At 46.9% G+C, this 20,288-nt stretch overlaps 2 long non-coding RNA genes across 2 annotated transcripts in view; one reads left to right on the top strand and one right to left on the bottom strand.

Annotated features, from left to right (window-relative positions):
• The window catches only part of LOC144130787 (uncharacterized), a 52,023-nt gene extending 39,781 nt beyond the window's left edge, over positions 1-12,242 (top strand). The window contains exons 3-4 of the long non-coding RNA XR_013314221.1: positions 11,789-12,091; positions 12,177-12,242. This is a non-coding gene — a long non-coding RNA (uncharacterized LOC144130787). The remainder of the gene's footprint in view (positions 1-11,788; positions 12,092-12,176) is intronic.
• The window catches only part of LOC144130824 (uncharacterized), a 248,841-nt gene that overhangs the window by 78,027 nt on the left and 150,526 nt on the right, over positions 1-20,288 (bottom strand). The gene's annotated exons all lie outside the window — the stretch shown is intronic.

The following is a 20,288-nucleotide window of genomic DNA, read 5'->3' as shown; positions in this document are numbered from 1 at the left end:
CTCAGGCTTACTGAGTTAAATAAAAAGTTCGCTTTATTGCTTCCTTTTGTGGCTAAGGTCGATGCCCGTGCACAGCTAGTTGATAAAGTCAATAGCATTGAAGAAGCTATACAAATGATGTCCGACAAGTATGATACTATCCTAAGTATGCTTGACAGGCAGGCCTCCGACGTTGCAGTTTGAGAAGAAAGTTGAGGCTATTGAGCAGAAAAGTTAGCCAGACAAAACAAAACTTAAACAACAGCTCAATGAGCTACAGCAGAATAGTCGAAGGCAGAATATAGAGGTTCATGGCTTCAAGGTGGAGGCAAATGAAAACCTCCTTGACAAGATGAAAGGCCTGGTCAGCAAGCTCGAGCTTCCGCAGTTGGCGAAAAGTGATCTTGGCGCTCTGCATCGTCTTTCGCAACAAAAAAATTCAGGATGGCCTAGCCTTGCTCGGCCAGGATATACGTAGAGCAAGCGCGGCGACATCTGGTTCGGAAGAGTTAATATAAGAAAGGCGCGCATTCACTCATCATCATCATCAGCTTTACTAAACAAACCGCAGGGCAAAGGCCTCTCCCATGTCTCTCCAATTAACCCTTTCCTTTGCCAGCTGCGCCCACCCTATGCCTGTAAACTTCCTAATCTCATCCGCCCACCTAACCTTCTGCCGCCCCCTGCTAGGCTTGCCTTCTCTTGGAATCCACTCCGTTACCCTTAACGACCAGCAGTTAGCTTGCCTTCGCATTACATGGTCTGGCCAAACCCATTTCTTCCTCTTGAATTTGACTAGGATGTCATTAACACGCGTTTGTTCCCTCACCCACTCTGCCCACTTCCGGTCTCTTAACGTTACACCCATCATTTTCCTTTCCATCGCTCGCTGTCCTGTCCTTAACTTAAGCTGAACCCTTTTCGTTAGCCTCGACGTTTCTGCCCCGTAGGTGAGTACCGGTAAGACACAGCTATTGTACACTTTTCTCTTGAGCAGTATTGGTAACCTGCTATTCTTGATCTGAGAGAACCTGCCATATGCGCTCCACCCCATCCTTATCCTCCTTGTTATTTCCCTCTCATGCTCGGATCAGCTGTCAATGCCTGCCCGAAGTAGACGTATTCGTTTACCTCTTCCAGCACCTCGTTGTCAACTGTTAACTGCTCTTTCCTTGCTAGACTGTTGAACACTACTTTCGTTTTCTGCCTGTTAATTTTTAGACCCACCGTACTGCTCTGTCTGTCTAACTCATTGATCATGATTTGCAGTTCATCTCCTGAGTGGCTCAGCAAGGCAATGTCATCAGTGAATCGCAGATTATTTGGGTATTCTCCATTAACTCTTGTCCCCAACTCTTCCCAATTCGGGCCTCGGAATACCTCCTGCAAACAGGCGGTGAATAGCATTGGCGAGACCGTGGATCCTTGCCTGACGCCGTTCCTTATTGAAATTTTATTGCTGGCTTTATGGAGGACTATGGTAGCTGTACTGTTCCTATATATACCTTCCAGTATTTTGACATAAGACTCATCTGCACGCTGATCCCGCAATGCACGTACGACTGCTGAGGTTTCCACTGAGTGAAATGCTTTCTCATAATCAATGAAGGCTATATACAGGGGTTGGTTATATTCTGCGCATTTCTCTATCATCATTTTGATTGTGTGAATATGATATATTGTGGAATATTTTTTACAAAAGCCTGCCTGATCATTTGGTTGATTAAAGCCTAAGGGGCCCCTCACTCTATTAGCGATTACCTTAGTAAATATCTTGTAGCCAACGGACAGTAAGCTGATCAGTCTGTTATTTTTCACGTCCTTAGCGTCTCCTTCCAATGAATTAAGATTATATTTACGTTATCCCAAGCTTCTGGTACGGTCGACGTCATAAGGTATTGCGTGTACAGGGTGGCTAGTTTTTCTAGCATGATCTCCCCTCGATCCTTCAACATATCTGCTGTTCCCTGATCCTCCCCAGCTGCTTTTCCCCTTTGCATTGCCCCTAAGGCTTTCTATATTTCCTCTTTCGTTGCTATGGGGATGACGCATTGTTGTGCGCTACTATCTCTATTATTAACGTTGTGATTACATTGGTTATTGTATAGATTTGTGTAGAACTCTTCGTCTACTTTAACTATCTTATCCATATTGCTAATGGTATTGCCCTGTTTGTTCCTTAACGCATACATCTGGTTTTCCCTATGCCCAGTTTCCTCTTCACCGCTTTTAGGCTACCTCCGTTCTTTAGAGCATGATCGATTCTCTCCATATTCCACTTCTTTATGTCGGATACCTTCCGCTTATTTATTTTGCGCCTTTATTCACGGTTAAACCTCGGGTCGTCGTGGCGGAGTGGTGGCGTCTCCGCCTCAAACGCCGAAGGCCCTGGTTCGATTCCAAGCTTCGACACGGGGTGTTCATTCAACTTTGTGACGTCACTACTCCTCGCGCATGCGGTTCTCCAGGAGCACGGTTCTCCAGGAGCCACGCGAAACTGGTGAACCTCGGCCATTGTAGCTTACGCTACGAAAAAAGGGAAAGAATCTAGGGCACTTGTCCGATCTGTTTCAACACATCTGAAAGAAACGTGGATGAAGTGTCACTGACGCTTGCAAACTGACGCCCCAGAGATAAGCATCCTTTTAATCTCACACCCATGAATAAGCGGCTACTGTGGCTGGCACGTGAACAAGGCAAAGAAGAAGGCTATGAGTTCGTGTGGTAGAAGAACGGGCATGTCCTTGTGCTGAAAGGCTGCAGGCCAGAATGCCATTCGCATCCGAGATGAAAATGACCCGAGTAAGACGGCATTGCTGCATCACTCTTTGTGCGAAATGTTCACGGAATGCCATTCGTAACACGAGACTGTGTTTATCAGGATTCTAGTTCTTTCGTTGTTCTGAAATCGGCCGCAAAAGCACGGGCCGCGTTTTCCTTTTATCACGCAGACGTGCGTAGCTTAAAAAATAAGGATGAGGAGGTCAACATTTTTTTATCGTCTTTAAGCCACAGTTTCGACGTATTGGTATTCCGTGAAACATGGCATGGTATCGTCCACTTCGAAGGATACAGGTGCGAAACAATGTCCAGGAAAAATAAAGGCAGTGGAGTTGCACTCTACATTAAAAATAATCTTTCATTTCAGGCTATGCCCGAGTACAGTTTTTCAAGTCTGCACTATGAAATGCTTTTATCAAAACAAGTGGTTTTGTGTTCGATGTTGTTTTTGGCCCCCTTTTGCGTCTCTGCAAGAATTCTGTTCTTTTCTTGATAATACACTACATATGCTGTCTTCTGATTAGGAATCAATATATATGGGCCATTTTAACATAAATATGTTAGAACAAACACCGGCAACAAGTTATTTTCTCGGCATCATTAGTTATATGGTTTCTCTAACATTATTAATGTGCCTACACGTGTTACTAGCTCGAGTGAGACCCTAATTGATTTATGCTTGACTAATTGCGACGAACTGGACCCGACGTCAGGCCTCTTGTTAAGCGATTTTAGTGACCACCTGTCAACCTTTTTTTTTATTCCACGATCACGTGCACAAATCCCTACGCCTAAGTCCTCGGCTATTACGGTTCAGCCTATAACGCAGGAAATTTAACACTTCCGAAGTTTGGTGTCCAATGTAAATTGGAACGACTGTCTTTGCGAAATCGACCCTAATCTAGTATAGATTATGTTTACAGAAAAAGTAATAGAGTTGTACAATTGCGCTTTTCCTATAGCAATCTTAACCAAGGGCCAAAAAGCGCGAAAACCTTGGATTACTTATGATTTAGTAAAGCGCATAAGAGCCGTAGTGGAGGGCTCCAGATGTGCTCTGTCATATCTAGAACAGTATAAAAAAACTTAAGAATAAATTAGGCGCGGACATAAACAAATCTCGAATTCATTACTAGAGTGGAAGGTTTTCAAAAATTTACTTTGGTCTGCAGAAAACCTGGCGTACTGTAAAAGAACTTCGCCAAAAACCGCAGACACAAATCCAGGTTGAAATGGAAATAGGAGGGGGAGGGGGAGGTCCTAACAGGTGAAGCTCTTGCTAATGCAATGAACAAACACTTTTTAACTTTTGGAAATTTCGATGGGCTGACTCTGGACATTTTGAGAAATACTTAGAGCATAGGCCAACAGATACCATGTTTTTGTCTCCAACTAGCCCTGCAGAAATCTGCAGCCTAATATATAGTTTCAAAAACAACTGCTCCTACGGTTAAAATGGTATCAGAGCAGCAACAATAAAAGCAATTTCTGACTTTATATGTGATGTGCTCTGTCATATATAGCAAATCTTACTTTAACAACGGGCATTTTTCCATAGAAAATGAATATAGCGAGGCTGGTTGTTCTTTACAAAGGCGGCACTGTGAACGACCTTGGAAATTACCGACCAATTTCAGTACTTACGCTGTTTTCAAAAATTATTGACAGGTTATTAATTCTCGGATTACTAGTCATTTACAGAAACAACCATATATGTAGCAGTCAATATGGGTTTCAGAAACACAAGTCAACTGAATCTGCCTTAGTTTGTATAAAAGAAACACTTATTCAGAAAATAGAAACTCATATTTATACACTGGGCGTATTCTTAGACTTCAGCAAAGCGTTCGACTCCATTAATCATGACATACTTATTAAAAAAACTCCCATTCTATGAAATAAGAGATATTCCCTTACTCTACTACAAAGTGATCTCTCAAATCGTTCCCACTATGTCGTTGCCAACAACGTTAAATCTGAATTAAGAAATATAAAATATAGTGTACCTCTTGGCTGGGTACTGGGTCCTATGTTATTCCTTCTGTATATAAACGACATTGCATCCATGCCAGGCACGGCAGAAATATTTCGGTATGCGGACGCCACCAGCGTTTTCTTTTCTAATAAAAATAATAATTGGTTTTGGGGGGAAAGGAAATGGCGCAGTATCTGTCTCATATATGTTTGGACACCTGAACCGCGCCGTAAGTGAAGGGTAAAGGAGGGAGTGAAAGAAGAAAGGAAGAGAGAGGTGCCGTAGTGGAGGGCTCCAGAATAATTTCGACCACCTGGGGATCTTTAACGTGCACTGACAGCGCACAGCACACGGGCGCCTTAGCGTTTTTCCTCCATAAAAACGCAGCCGCCGCGGTCGGGCTCGAACCCGGGAGCTCCGGATCAGTAGTCGAGCGCCCTAACCACTGAGCCACCGCGGCGGGGCACGTTTAATTTATCAAGTGCACTTACTACTGTAAACCTATGGCTGACGAATTTGTCAAAGTGGCTGGCAGCCAACCAACGAGCACTCAATGTCAATAAAACCAAATATATTGTACTCGCTTCTAGCAAAAGACCAATTCACCACGCCTAATCCGATAATTTTGTAGCGTAAGCTACGCTGGCCGAGGTTGAGCAGTTTGGCGTGGCTCCTGGAGAGCCGTGCTGCGCATGCGCGAGGAGCAGTGACGTCACGCGGCGCACAGCTGGCGCGCCTCGCCGGTCTGCGCATACTCTGGAAACAGCACCACGTGGCCAACCACGTGACTGGTCGCGCGACGAATCGTGTGACGAACCACGTGACCAGCCACGGCTCCACACCTCCGGGAGCTGCTCCGCACCACTTGACCGACCACGTGGCCAACCACGTGGTCAACCTCCCGCACACTCACTGTATAAAAAAAACCCTGTGTCGAGGCTAGGAATCGATCCACGGCCTTTGGCGTAGGAGGTGGAGACGCTACCACTCCGCCACGACGACTCAAGGTTCAACCGTGCATAAAGGCGCGTGTAGTGAATGCGCCCCTTTCGTATATTAACACTTCCAAACCAGATGTCGCTCCGCTTACGCTACGTGTAGCAGGGCTAGGCCATCATCAATTGTTTCAATCTGGCCCTTTAGTGTGCGTTACGGAATTAAAATTCTTAGGCGTACAATTTCACCAAAACCTCCGCTGGACAACACATATTCAACGCATTAAGCGTTAGGCATTAGGCAACGCATTAACACAATGAATTGGAATGCTGAACAGGCTTCGCCCATTTCTACTACTCCGGCTAAGGCGCCAACTATTTCAGCGTAGTTCATTCCAGGTTGCACTATTGTTTGCTTATATGGGGAGTCACTGGGAAAACTAATCTTGAAAGCATTTTTGTTTTATTGCAAAAAAAATCTATGCGCTTTATTGAAAATTTATCAGGATATGACTTCACATCTTCCTACTACAGCAAGTACGGAATGCTACCTACACAAACGTTATTTTATGAGCGACCGGCTCAGGTGGCATTCCTGGAATTCATAGCCAATCGGCCCAATTTTTTTCTAAATGCATGAACGATCAAACACAATATGACTTTAGACGCACAAATACACAGAAACCAAGAAACAGAACAAACTATGGTATGCAGTCTTTGAACTGGCAAATCCCAAAGCTTTTGATCTCCAATACCGAGTTAATTGATTTTATCAAGAAATGTTCCTGTCTGCTTTTCGTAAGCGGGCAAAAGTTACTTTCAGAAAATGCACTAAAATTTTTTTTTCTGCTTACATCTTTCTATTGATCGCACATTTGTTTTATTTTCTAGGTAGGTAGTTTCTATACATATGTTGGATCTGTGTCTGCTCTTCCACTGCTCTGTTCTGTGATTTTTTTTGTAGGTATACAATTAGTTTCTATAGATATGTTTGATCCGTCTTCTACTGCACTGTCCTTTTGTGTGATTTTTTGGACGTGTTTTCTGATGAATAACATTAGAATGAATGTTTATATTAGAAAGTTTTGTTGTACAGACATTTGCATTGTGATCATTATATTGTTTATGTATGTGTGCATAAGTGCTCCTTGCTGTTGTGTTCGAATGGTGCTTAGAGCCCAGTCAGGCGGATTGATTTTCGCCTTTGGCCTCAGCAGCAAGGCACTGTGTTGTCTGAATTTCTTGAGAAAAAAAACATGTACGTCATCATTTCGGAAACTTCGCTTTCTTAGGCATAGATTAAAAGGTGCCCCTTGTAGTGCAAACCTTTTAGCCTACACATCCATCATCAGACCGAAACTTCAGTACGCATGCACCGTCTGGGACCCTTACACAAAAGATAACATCGAGGCACTGGAAATGATCCAGCGAGAATCTGTACGACTCTTCTTTAATAAATATCGTTCTACTGACTCTCCAACCACTCTTATGGCACAACGCAATATACAGACATTGCAAAAACAAAAAAACTTCGAATATTGAAATTTATTTTTTTAATCAAAAATAAACTCACCATGAGCCCTGATGTATTTCTTAAGCCGATCACAACGCGACTAACACAATATCGTCACACGGAATCACTAACCCGTACATCGCTAGAATCAATTAATTTAAATACTCATTTTTTCCTCACACAATAACTGAATGGAATGAACTCCCGCCTGAGGTTGTAACCAGCACCGATGCCATTGACAAAACTGTTCATTGATAGTTGCTGAGTTCTTTTTTCTTGTTCTTTACTGTGTCCTATTACTCATATGTTAGTTTTCTGCGATATAATTTTCCGCGTTTCTTTATATGTATATTTTTTGCCCCCCCCCCCCCCCTGCTTGGACCCATATTAGGGTCTGCAGTATTCTATAAATAAATAAATGCTCTATAAGTGCCTGAGTCATCTGCCTTGTGTCCAGTCGATGCGAATAGAAAAGGCAAATGAGCACTGAGACGCCAGATAAGCACAGCTACTAAAAAAGGGTGCTTTTCCGATTTGAAAAAGAAAAACCGCGAACCAAGCTGGTGCACCAATAAGTGGACAATGCCTATTCCAACAGACCCTAGAGAAGGAAATAGGTTATCGCGAAGCATGGGTTCCATCGGGAACGCCTTACGAAGGTAGCAAATATTCTGTGCATCAGCTGCACTTTCTTCCTCGCGTAGTGGAGAACCTACAGCACATAGGCCAGTTTCGCGAATAAAAAAATGTTGCAGACTTGAGCCCGAGCAAACACTGAAAAGACTCTACCCATCAAAGCGTGGGTTTGTCGCCTCATGGAGATTATCAGTGAATCCCAGTAGGCTCCACTGTTGCGAATTTGGTGAAGAGGAACCCATAGGTACTGAAGGGTCCCGCGGTCCTAGCTTATGCCACCAAAATGACTTGGCGTCATTGATGCTTTTTACTATTATCGTTAGCTGTTTGGGGGTTGTGCGGGCATAAATTTAAGATCATATTGCAGTCCAATGACCCAACCGCAATGACCCAACCAAAACACTTGAATTTATCTAAATAAATAGCCGCACTTGATACCTCTCAAGACTGTTCAGTCAAATGTAATGCCTCAAGCACACTCTTTTTATCAGAACAAACGAGGGCGACACCATCTGCATAGGCTAAAATCTTAATTTCACACTGCGCCAAGGAGAAACCACAGATAGATGTGCAGTTAATAATACTGAGGCAAAGGGTAGAGTGGTGTGCTGGGCGAGTCGGTACATGATTGCATATTCTGTGTCTCCGTCTTTTGCGCTGGTTTTCTTTCTGCAATCATGAGGCAAAGGGGTTCAAGATGTAGGGAAAACAACAAAGGCGATAATGGAAAGCCTTGGCGAGCAGATAATTTGAATGGAATAAGCTTGGTTAGCTATTGGGTAACAATCAGCCTTGTATAGGACTCCTTATAGCAGAGTCTTATGCCCCTAAGTAAAACAACTCCAATATCTGCATGCTCTAAAACCGCAAAAAGAAATCGCGACGAACTTTATCAAATGCCTTGCCAAGGTCAATCTGAAATAGAGCTACTTGTCCAGTCTCATCTGATACTGTCTCGAATACTGAACGTGCAATATGAATATGGGTTTGGATGCTGCGGCCTCTGATACCGCAGACCTGATGAGTGCCTATCAAGTCAGCGACAACTAGCTGCAGGCGATTTCAAAGAACCTTTGCAAAAAGTTTGTAATCAACATTACAGAGGCAAATTGGACGATATCCCTCAACTGTTTTCAACCGATTTGAATCTGTGCTTTTTGTAATTAACATAGTGTGCCCAGATCAGAAAGTGGAGGCAAAAAACCAAAATCGTAAGAATCCTGGAAAACCTCTATCAAAACAGGCGCTAGACAAGTGGAAAACGTTTTCTAGAACTCGCTAGTAATACCATCTGGCCCAGGAGATGTCTGAGCTGTCAGGTCAGAAATTGCAGACTTAATTTCGTCTAAAGTGATACGCCCCTGCGATACAGCACACTGCTCATCGTCAAGTCGAGGAAAGGCTTCGAATAAGCGACTGCAATATGATCTTACATTTATGCCCGTACAACCCCCATACAGCTTCCGATAATAGTCAAAGAATGCATCAGTAATACCGGGACCATCGCTGTATGTGCAACGACCATACACAATTTCCGATATTTCTTTAGCAAGAGCAGTCTGCCTTTCATCATTCAGGGCCGGACGAGGTGGTTGCTCATCAAGAAACCTACGGGACCTAGACCTTAAGAAGGCCCCCCTGTATCTTTCGGTTTCAAACTGCTGAAGCTCTGCTTTTTCGGCAGTGATATCTTCTAGATAGGTACCTAGGTTAATCCTCTCCAACTCATGTAGCTCAACCAAAGTTCAGCCGAGCTCTCGAAGGTGATGTCTCTTCAAAAACGCGATTCTTGCTGAGGCTTCAATAGCAATGTTTTTTGTTTCTTCTTTAAATAAGTCCCATTTTTGCAAAACTGAGAGGTCACCGCGTGACCACGTGTCCTTCAACCAATTAGATACAGCAAGTTTGAAGATTTCATCTTAGAGCAGGCAGCTATTCAACTTCCACAGCTCCCATCGAGGATGGAGTGTGCGCCAACTGCACCTCCCTATCTGAAAAGACACCGTGCAGTGATCACTGAATAATATGAGCCGCACTCAGTAACCAAAACCGCTGGCTACCAAGTCTGCTGAGACGTAAATACTGTCAAGCCGAGCACTAGAGGAGCACTGAAAATGAGAAATGGATGGTATGTCCCTTATCTTGCCCAACATCCACCAGGTTGTACTCGCATGCCAAATCAGTAAGTAAATAAGCACTATGGTGATAACGCTTACTTAACACTGCTCGGTCTTCATCCCGACAAACACAATTGAAATCACCCACTAGCATAATTTTACGATCCGTACAAATCTATTCGACTAGTGACAGGAAAAATAGCCTTCGATCACGCTGCTTAACAGGGGCATGAACACAAATAATTCGCCACTGTAAAGGTGCCCCAAAAGTAATACGGAGCACGCGAGCGGTGGCCGAAATGAAAAAAACTGCATGCCAGCGCGCTCTGTCAGCAGATGTGCCGCTAAGAGCGAGGGGGCGTCGGCGCATCCGGCTGACCCATCTCGAAAACTTGATGCTCGCGTTATCGCTGCCGCGGGCGAAGCTATGCTGCTACCGTCTCTGCTCGCCAGGGGCGCTTTCAATAACGCATGCAAGGCTTTGTCGTTCGTCCGGGCCATGCATAAATGTTTGCCGTCGGCACCGTGCGCCTTATGCTTCATCAGGAATTTTATCATGTTTGTCTGCGTGACAGCCGAAGCTTGCGCTTCACTTGGTGGAGAGTTTGTGCGCTGACGATTACAAACTCTCGTGTAACGCTTTCCTAAATGCGGTGTAAATTTTGCTTCGCTCTAGGGAACGCATGAAAAAAAAGAAAACAATGGCATGCAGGTGCTGTCTTTGATAAAAATAGGTGCTCAAAACATAGCAAGTGGGCTAATAACTCCAGACCAATTTCTTCAAGACAAATTGACTTCCTTACACTAGTGAACAAAAAGTTAAACGAATAAATGTAGGAATGAGTGGCAGGAAGGAAACAGTTAAAAAAAAGCCTCCAAAGGGGCCGTTTTATGCAAACTCAACTGTTTCATAACCGGTAAAGACCCCCCCGCAGGTTGACGACAGGCCAAGTGCCAAAAAAGAGATTCTTATAAGCACCGCAGCGGTGGTCTATAGTCGTTTGAGCATCCGCCTCGCATGCGGGGGGTGCAGGGTTCGATCCCCAGCGCCGCTTGGTACCCACCGGTGATACGGTACTAGCTTTCCCCTGCCTGGTGCTCGGCTTCTTTAGGATGAAATGCTTGGAAAATGGGTCTTTAACCCCACCTTGAGTAGAACAAACAACTTTGTGCCTTGGCGCTCTTTGGCCACAGATGCTCTTGCTACATAAAAATCCATTATCATCAGACTCGTAGAAGGAGTCGACGTCGCTTTCGGAGGTTGTCCCATATATTCTTACAGCCTCCCACCCAAAGGTCATCTGGACTCTTTCTGAGGCTGATACGAAATAGATTGCTTTCCAACGTTCACCAAACGACCTCAGTTTTCAAATCGGCGTCCTTTGGCGTCCACTCCAACAGCAGCACAGCCCGTTCTTCCAGCAAGACATTCATGACTCGCGCAATGTGGACGGCACTATAGTCTTGATGCTGGAAGACTACATCATCGTTAAAAAGGCCGTCCGAGTCATATAGGATGGTGGTCGAGAACGTCGCAGGAGCTGGCTTCGTTCATGCTATCGCCTTGATAATCGATGAGAAGGCTAGACGCCTTTTGCAAGACACGCCCACACGCGCGCACACACACACACACACGTACATATATATATATATATATATATATATATATATATATATATATATATATATATATATATATATATATATATATATATATATATATAAATCAACTAACGTTGCGGAAATCCCCATTTGACGAAAAATGCCGCCCCGAGTTCCATTGGAAGTTAGGCGCGAAATTGTTCTGTGCGCGCAGGGTGTACCGCGCGAAATTGTTCTTCTGTGCGCGCAGGGTGTACCGCAACGGAAAATATGCCGCAGGACTGGAAGGTCGATGACTGCAGTTAATCGTATAATACAAGCTTAAAGGGATGAAGGCGGCCGCCTTGGCGATGCTCCCCGTCCAGGTCGCGAGCGGTGCACTTCGGCTGAGGCTGGCCAACTGATCGTCGCTGCAGTCGTTGCGGATCGTTTTCAAAGTGCAAAAGAAATTCGAGATACCCTCGGCCTAGACATCAGTCTGAGCACCATTCGAAACCGTCTCCAGGAAGCCGGATTAGGTGGATGTGTGGCTGCGCAGAAACCGTATTTGACGGTAAGACTAAGGGAACAGCGCTTTGCATTTGCTCGCGCCCATGAGCAGTGGACTGTGGACGACTGGCGACAAGTGATCTTTACAGATGAGTCAACATTCTCTTCAAGATGGGACCAGCAGCGGCGTGTTTGGCGTCCATGCAATTGCAGGTATGTCCGAATAAGACTGATTTGTGTGAAGTAAAGAGCACAGCGGTCTAAAGCACAGTAAGCCATGTGCGCGTATAAGTAGAGAAATGAAACTGTTTTTCTTCGCTAGTCCTCTTGCAGCAGTTATTTAAGTTTTATGAGCCAAAAAGGGGTTTTCTTTTACCCCTGGCCTGACAATCGAGTTTTTGAGTTAAATTAGTCTTTTTAAATATATATTGCGTGGGAGCTGATCAACGCGTTATTTTTTCGCACATAGGTACCTACCCGGCTTCACGACGCAAGTAGTCAGCAGTGGTCGTTGTGCCGTGAACGTCTGGGGATCTGTCAGTGCAGAAGGCCTCGGCCCCCTTGTTAGACTGCCATCAAAGTTTAACGGAGCCAGCTACTGCGACGTCCTGGACCACCATCTCATCCCGTGCGCGTTGGACGGGCCGTTTAAAGATGGAATATTCCTCCTGCAGCAAGACTACAGCCCCGTCCACACTGCGCGAGTTGTGAAGGCCCTGCTTGAGGAACGGGCTGTGCAGCTATTGGAGTGGACTCCAAAAGGCGCCCATATAAACATCATTGAGAACGTTTGGGGAACTTTGAAAAGTAGTCTGTCGCGTATGAATCACAGCACGCGTCCAGATGACCTCTGGGAGGCAGTCAAGACGGAGTGGGACAACCTCCGAGAGCAACCCGGATACGTCGACTCTTTATACGAGTCCCTTCCTCGGCGCATGGCCGATATCATCAGCGTGAGCGGGAGCTTTACCCGGCATTAAAGTTTCAGTTTGCATAAAAAGTGCCTTTGAAAGATTTTTTTTTAATCGACACCACCCTGTTGCCCTTTTTTTCTTACATGTTCGCAAAATATAGCCGATCGCGGACGACTGAATAAGCGACAACCTCGTGTTCTGTTTTTTTTTTTTCATCCAGTGTAAAAAAACAAATCTGTGCTGAGGGAAGTGATCCTTATTTAGCTCAACTGCTATACTCTTGAGGCCCTATCTTTATAATGAAGATAACGAAGACAACACATGCATGCTATCATTTTTTCATACGCTTCCTTGCGCCAAGAAAAAGTTGACCACACTTGCCAAAGCGATCGACGAGCGTTTGTATTCTATAGCTCGCGCGCAAACCCGCAGAACACATCATGAGCTAGTTCGTCATTCATCCCAATAAAAACAGCTTCACGAAGGACGCAGACAGGGAAGACGATCAGTTGTTAGCTCCGCGTGTCGTCTTTCCGTTCTGCGTCCTTCCTGAAGTTTTCTCTGTTTTCATTGTCACAAACTCGCTGCGAAGCGAAGAGCGAGCCACGGCGGTACCCGCAGGTTGAATATGGTGGCATTCCTGAAAAAGCAAAAAGCGCAAGCTGCCGAACATTCTACACGGCGCGAACAAACATCATGTATTGAAAGCGCCCCTGGCGAGCAGTGACGGTAGCAGCATAGCTTCGCCCGTGGCGGCGATAACGCGAGCATCAAGTTGTCGAGATGGGTCAGCCGGATGTGCCTACGTACCCTCGCTCTTTACTGCGCATCTGCTGATAGAGCGCGCTGGCATGCAGTTTTTTCCATTTCGGCCGCCGCTCGCGTGCTCCGTATTACTTTTGGGGCACCTGTACACCCGAAATTGCGAGGTCACAGCAGATAAGTCGCCGGTCATCTGTGCGATACGACACGGTAGTAATCCCCAGTGTGTTGGCCAGGAATAGCATGCACCCTCGTGATAAGCCTCTCGAGTGATAAACGATAACATTGAATTCTGACAAAATAGGCACGAGAGCAGCTTCAGTCTGCTCATCAAAGATAGCTTGGTTTCCTGGATAGCTGCCACACTCACACCCCATTTCTTTAAATGATGCCGGAACTGTTGTTGTCTTCCACAGTTACGCAAACCCCTAATGTTAAGGATAGCGACCTGAAATGCTGCGACACCAGCCATTTCTGGTTCTTGTCTTACTAAACGCCACCCCTGTACTGGGGTGGCCCGCCTGCAAATCAGCGGCCTGTAGGGCAGACATGGCCATTCGTTTTGAGGTTACCCTTCCCAATGCCACCAAACAGGTGCCTTCTGCTCATCGCAACCAACACACACCTCATCATCGGCAGGACGCTTCAAAAATTCGCTGTTGTTCATCGCCTCTTGCGAAAGAGCCAAGGCCGGTCCATGAAGCCGAGTGGACCACGCCGCTCGCAACCACGCTGACAGCCGACGGGGCACCGAACACACTAGCGGCTGATACTTCAGGCGACACACTGCTGCACTCCGGCGACGAAGTGGCATCGCAGGCGAAGAAGACGTGTCGCACATTCACTGGCTGTAGCGCCTCCACTGACTCTACTGAATGGGTGTTTAGCTCTCGTGATCACTGGGTGACAGATGGCTTCTGAGCAGCAAGCACAGGACTCAATGTAGCAGGACCAGGCAGCGGGTCCGGTGGCTTTGGGTCCGGAGACGGAGATTCCTGTTTGTCCGTACTTGCAGGCGGTCCCTTGCCGTTATTTGGTGCAGAAATCTTTGGCCCATCTTCTGCTGGGAGCTCATGACTATGTTCACCCGACGCTTCCACAACATTCGACACATCCATAACGTGTTCTGACACCACTTCATCCTGATGTGTCAAAATTCCCTGGCGTACCCTGTCAGCATAACTCATGACACCATTTTCTACTGTGGGCCCAAAGCGTCGGCACTGGGTGCATCGAGGCGTACGACACTAACGCCGTACTTGGCCCACACGGTTACAACGAAGACACAGCGGAGGCCCGCATGGGATCACAATTCGAGTCACGTAGGGTTTTGCAAGTGGCTTGGTTCCTGCAAAAGGGTTCTGTGTCTTCCTGTTCGTTCCCTTGCGCCACTCAACTTTATGATGAACCAACTAGCCCAACAGCAAGTACTTCTGCACATATGCAGCGGGGAAGTCGTCTCATTCGGCACTTTTCCCTCCTCCTTTCGTACTTCAGGGTTGCTCCAGTGCCACCTTGTGATATTCTGAGCTTAATTATCGAGCCGATGAATAGCGGACAAAAAATTGGTAGCCAGCCACAAAACTCCGCGGCACTCACGAAGCACATCGGCGAAGGCATGCACGGCACGTGCCACTTTTCACATACGGGAGCACTTGACTGTTCAAAAGAGACCACACTAATAACATAGAATTAACATGTTTCTGGGCGTAAATAATAAAGCAGTGGTCCATCGATTTCTGTTTCCTCAACAATCGGAAAGTGGGCGCCACGAGGAAGTCCGCTTTCCCAAGGATCACTCAGGTCGCGTACTAAGTTGAAGGTTTCCGAAAAGAAAACAAGGAAAATGCATTTTATTTCCCTAAGCTAAAAAAGAAAACTTTTCGAGAGACCGCCGTCTATGGCGTGCATGCAAGCACCTCAAAAGCGCGCAGCAGACGACGCGGGGCGGGTATGCCCCTGTGACGTCCGCGATCAGAGGTTGCCATACCAGCAAGCAGTTCACATAAGAAAGAGAAAAAACTCGTTTTAAAATATTTACTGCACAGAATCAACTGAAACTTGGGGGAATTTTAATTTAACGTGTTGAGAATTAAATGCGATAAGCCGGGCATGCGTGAAAATAGGCTGTCATGGCCGCTTTAAGCGTGAGGGAGATTTCACGGTTCGCTTTTTTCGTGTGCTCCATTCTGAGGCACCGGTACTTTTCACGCTCGATAGTTTGTGCAGTTTCAAACGTCTCCAAAGCTTCCACAATCATCCGGTGCTCCATATAGCGCGAGAGCTAAAGAAGCTTAAGCTTGAAGTTATTGGTATCCGGGTCAAACACGATACATTTTAGACCTTTTACGTGCAGCTCTGCTTTGTCAATAAGCTTCTGTTTTGAGGAACTGCTCTGGCAGGTAACCATTCATAAGAATGTCACGCACCACCAACCACAGAACCTCGCGGAGGTCCAGAAACTGCGCGAGCGCGTCTCGGAAGTCGGGAGCGCGCTACGGGCGACCCTTGAGGTCAGCCTGCAAAAAGACGGTGTTGAGGACATTACCGGAAGGGAGTCGAGGGAGGACAACTTCGTACGAGTCCGTGCCAACTTCAGGTGTCGGGAGACCTCAGCCAACGGCCGATGGGCTGTTTCCAGTTAGAAGCATTTCAAGACACAGCCGTTCAGAACGGCACTGGCTGCCGCCACTGCCGATCATGCCGCGTATGAAACGGCAACACACTCTCGCGCTGTGCGTTGCACGTCGCCATATTCATCAACTTCCATTTGTGTGGAAAAGTCACGAAAGGAAAGGAAAGGTGCATAACTGGCTCCCTGGGTCAGTGAACACCTTAGTCGCGCTTTAACCTACGTGGCGGTAGTGAGCGATGTGCGCTGCATGCGTTGGCATTCACAACGTTGCAGCAGAAACGCGGCACTGAAGCTATAGACCGTCGGTGTTTGTGTTCATTGGCGTTGGCGTTGACAAAGTTGCAGACTCCGTTGATTTCGATGGAAGGAAAGGCGCATAACTGGCTCCCACGGTCAGTGGACACCTCAATTGCGCTTTGAGGTACGTGTACGTGGCGTTGTACGTGTACCTGCAAAAACCTGATTTTGCACCATATTCTGTGCTTAGCAATGCTAATCTGCAGCATTTTTTCTCACCATGTGCTTATATATGAGTGTTTCCAAGAATCAACATCCGGTTGATAGCGCTAGTTCGCGCATGATAGTCGTGCGTTCTTTTGCCGCTTCAGCAGCGGAAAGATGCACGACCATTAAAAATTATTCATCACGCTTCTCATAGTTTCACTTATTGCTTCGGAAGCTTTCCACGCTGTCGAGATAGGCTAGTTTCCGATAAAAAAAAGCAACGTTACGGGTCCCCTTAGTGGAGGGCTCCAAATTGATTTCAATGATGCCCAATGATTGTATTTTGCGGACATTTTTGAATTTCTCCTTCACCGAACGCACTTCGTGAAAACTCGAAGTCGACATTTTTCCTATAGTCTCAAGAGCATTCCTCGCGGAAAAAACGGACCCATGAAGTCCAAAAGCGCCCCGCGCAAATCTGAGGCGGGAAGTGGTTCCGCAAAAAAATACATTTCAGAATTGGTTAGGTGAGCCTTACTTTATCCTGACATTTTGCGGCCTGCGAAGGCCGCCATTGCTTGTTCATTCGCACTACGGTGCGTGCGGCGGTATTGCGCCGTCACGAGAGCCAAGCGCGCGTCATTATCCGCTGGTATCCAACTGCGCTTTCGGGCGTTCATCGACCGCTTCTCCAGTAGAGGCGCGCAGTCTCCTCGCGTGAATCGCATGCAGGCCACGGATGCCGGCGTTCCGGCGCACTTAATGATTGCGTGCGCGGCAACCGCAGAAGAGCGCCCAGGCCTCTGACAGCGATGGGACCATGGACGACGCCGTCCGGTGGAACTCGACCGCAGCGCCATCTTTTGTGCAGCTAGCTGGAGATATAGAGTATGATCCTCAGAGAACGTGTATTTAATTGGAAGTCTGTGTGCCGCGCTATCTTTTGTGCAGCTAGCTGGAGATATAAAGTATGATCCTCAGTGAACGTGTATTTTATTGGAAGTCTGTGTGCAGCGCTATCTTTTGTGCAGCTAGCTGGAGATATAGAGTATGATCCTCAGAGAACGTGTATTTCATTGGAAGTCTGTATGCAGCGCCATCTTTTGTGCAGCTAGCAGGAGATATAGAGTATGATCCTCAGCGAACGTGCATTTTATTGGAAGTCTGTGTGCAGCGCCATCTTTTGTGCAGCTAGTTGGAGATATAGAGTATGATCCTCAACGAACGTGCATTTTATTGGTAGTCTGTGTGCGGCCGGTCCTGTGAAGCTAAATGCCGCCGGACTGATTTGCGTGTCGGTTCCCTGTGTTGCCGTAGTCGCTAGTTTCTTCATTCGCAGCACATCGGGCGCAGACGTGCACCTGTGGGTGCCGTTACTCCTCAATCCTCTCGGCTGGCTGCTGCAGAGTGGAACGAGCTGCGGAAGTGTTCCACAAGAGTATACCGCGGAGACGTAGATGCTTTATGCGAATCCGCACTCCTTTCTCAGCTGGCTGGGTGTCCGCTCTCATGGCAGAACAAGACACGGCTCGTCGCCCTCTCTCTTCGTCCCCCAGATTAAGCGGTTCAACAGCAGCACTGCGTGCATGTTTCGCTAATCATCGTTCCGCACATCATCTCGCACGCAGCATGCTTACAGGGCGCGAAAGTTTCATTAAGAATCTCAAGTTCTTCCACTCAGGTGGGCATTTTGGTGTTAAGGAAACATCGAAGAACACACTGCGCCCATTAAATCGAACCTTGCTACCAGCGTGTGATACGCTGAACGAGTACTTCTGTAGTCTCAAGGCCCAACGACCAAGACCTCCTGTGGGGTCCTTGATAGAAGAAAACCAGCAAAAGGCGTGGCGATCGATCACGACGGTGAAAGGATGGCCGAAGAGATAAGTGCGCAAGTTAGCAACTGCTAAAACGAGAGCCAGGCATTCACGCTCAGTGGTGGAGTAGTTGCGCTCGCCGGCCGAAAGACGACGGCTGGCGTATGCAATGACGCGTTCGTAGCTGTGCTGCCGCTGTGCTAACACAGCACCAATTCCGTGTCCGCTGGCGTCGGTGCGAACTTCTGTAGGGGTTGACGGCTCAAAATGGGCTAAAATAGATGGCGTGGTCAGCAAGGTAATGAGTGTTGAAAAGGATTCCGCTTGGGTTGGGCCCCAGGTAAAAAGAAGATTGTTAAGGAGCTGCGTGGAAAGATTGGCGATAGCTGCGAAATTTTGAACAAAGCGGCGAAAGTATGAACAAAGGCCAATAAACCTGCTGACATCCTTGCGAGACTGGGGAATATGAAAATCTTTTATGGCGCGGATTTTATTCGGGTCCGGGCGTATTCCCTACGCATCGACGAGATGGCCGAGGATTGTGAGCTGGCGGCGGCCGAATCGGCACTTCGAGGAGTTGAGCTGGAGCCGGGGTCGAGAAAAAGGGCGAGGGTCACTGAAAGCCTTTCAAGATGAGTTTCAAAGGACGGCGAGAAGACTACGACATCGTCGAGGTAACAAAGACATGTTAACCATATCAATCCTCGAATAAGCTAGTATGACATCCGCTCGAAAGTGGGCGGAGCATTGCATAGACCGAACGGCATTACTTTAAGCTGATACAGACAGTCGGGAGTAATGATGGTCGTTTTTTCACGTTCCATGTCGTCCACATCAATCCGCCAATATCCGAAACGAAGATAGATGGATGATAATTAGGTGGCTCCATGAAGGCAGTCCAGGGCATCGTCTTTACGGGGAATGGATAGACGTCTTTTTTTTGTAATACGGTTGAGTTGGCGGTAATCGACGCAAAAGCGCCAGGTACCATCCTTCTCTTTAACTAAGACGACAGGAGAGGCCCACGGACTTGAGGAGGGCTCAGTAATATCCTTGTCTACCATCTTGTCAACTTCCTGTTGGATGACGGTTCGTTCTGCACTGGAGACTCTGTACGACCGCTGATGAACAGGGGAGGAGTCGCCTGTGTTTATTCTATGCTTAACAACGGAGGTTCGGCCCAATGGGCGGTTGTCAAACACGGAAAGACTCCAAGACACGTTGAAGATTATGAGCTTGGGCAGGTGACAGGTCGGGACCTACCATTTTCGAGTACTTGTCGGCTGGCTTGGCTCCAGTAGACGTTAGGCGACTAGCAGAGGACGGAACGGACGTGGTAAGAGCTGAGATGTGGCAATCGTATGTTGGGCTGAGGGTCGTTAGTATATTACCTTGAGGAAGCGGCTGGACGTAAACGGCAGAGTTCAAAACTGGAAGGTACGTATGGTTCTTTAAAATGCTGACAACTGCATGCGGAAGAACAAGAGCTTTTGCCAGGATAATGTCCTTAATGGGAGAAACGATGTAGTCACCGTCACGGACAGGCGGGACAGAGGACAAGGAAATGTAGGTCGCGGCTTCAGGTGCCCGACCGACAAAATCAGCAGTACACACTCGGTGAACAATGGTGTCGTGGGTTCCGGCGCAAGAGGTAGGTCGAGCTGGACGGCATTTGAGGCGCAATCGATG

The sequence above is a fragment of the Amblyomma americanum genome, chromosome 1, assembly GCF_052857255.1.
Source record: "Amblyomma americanum isolate KBUSLIRL-KWMA chromosome 1, ASM5285725v1, whole genome shotgun sequence".
Classification (NCBI taxonomy): Eukaryota; Metazoa; Arthropoda; class Arachnida; order Ixodida; family Ixodidae; genus Amblyomma; species Amblyomma americanum.
Note: the sequence above shows the minus strand (reverse complement) of the source record. Positions and strands in the feature narration are given on the sequence as shown.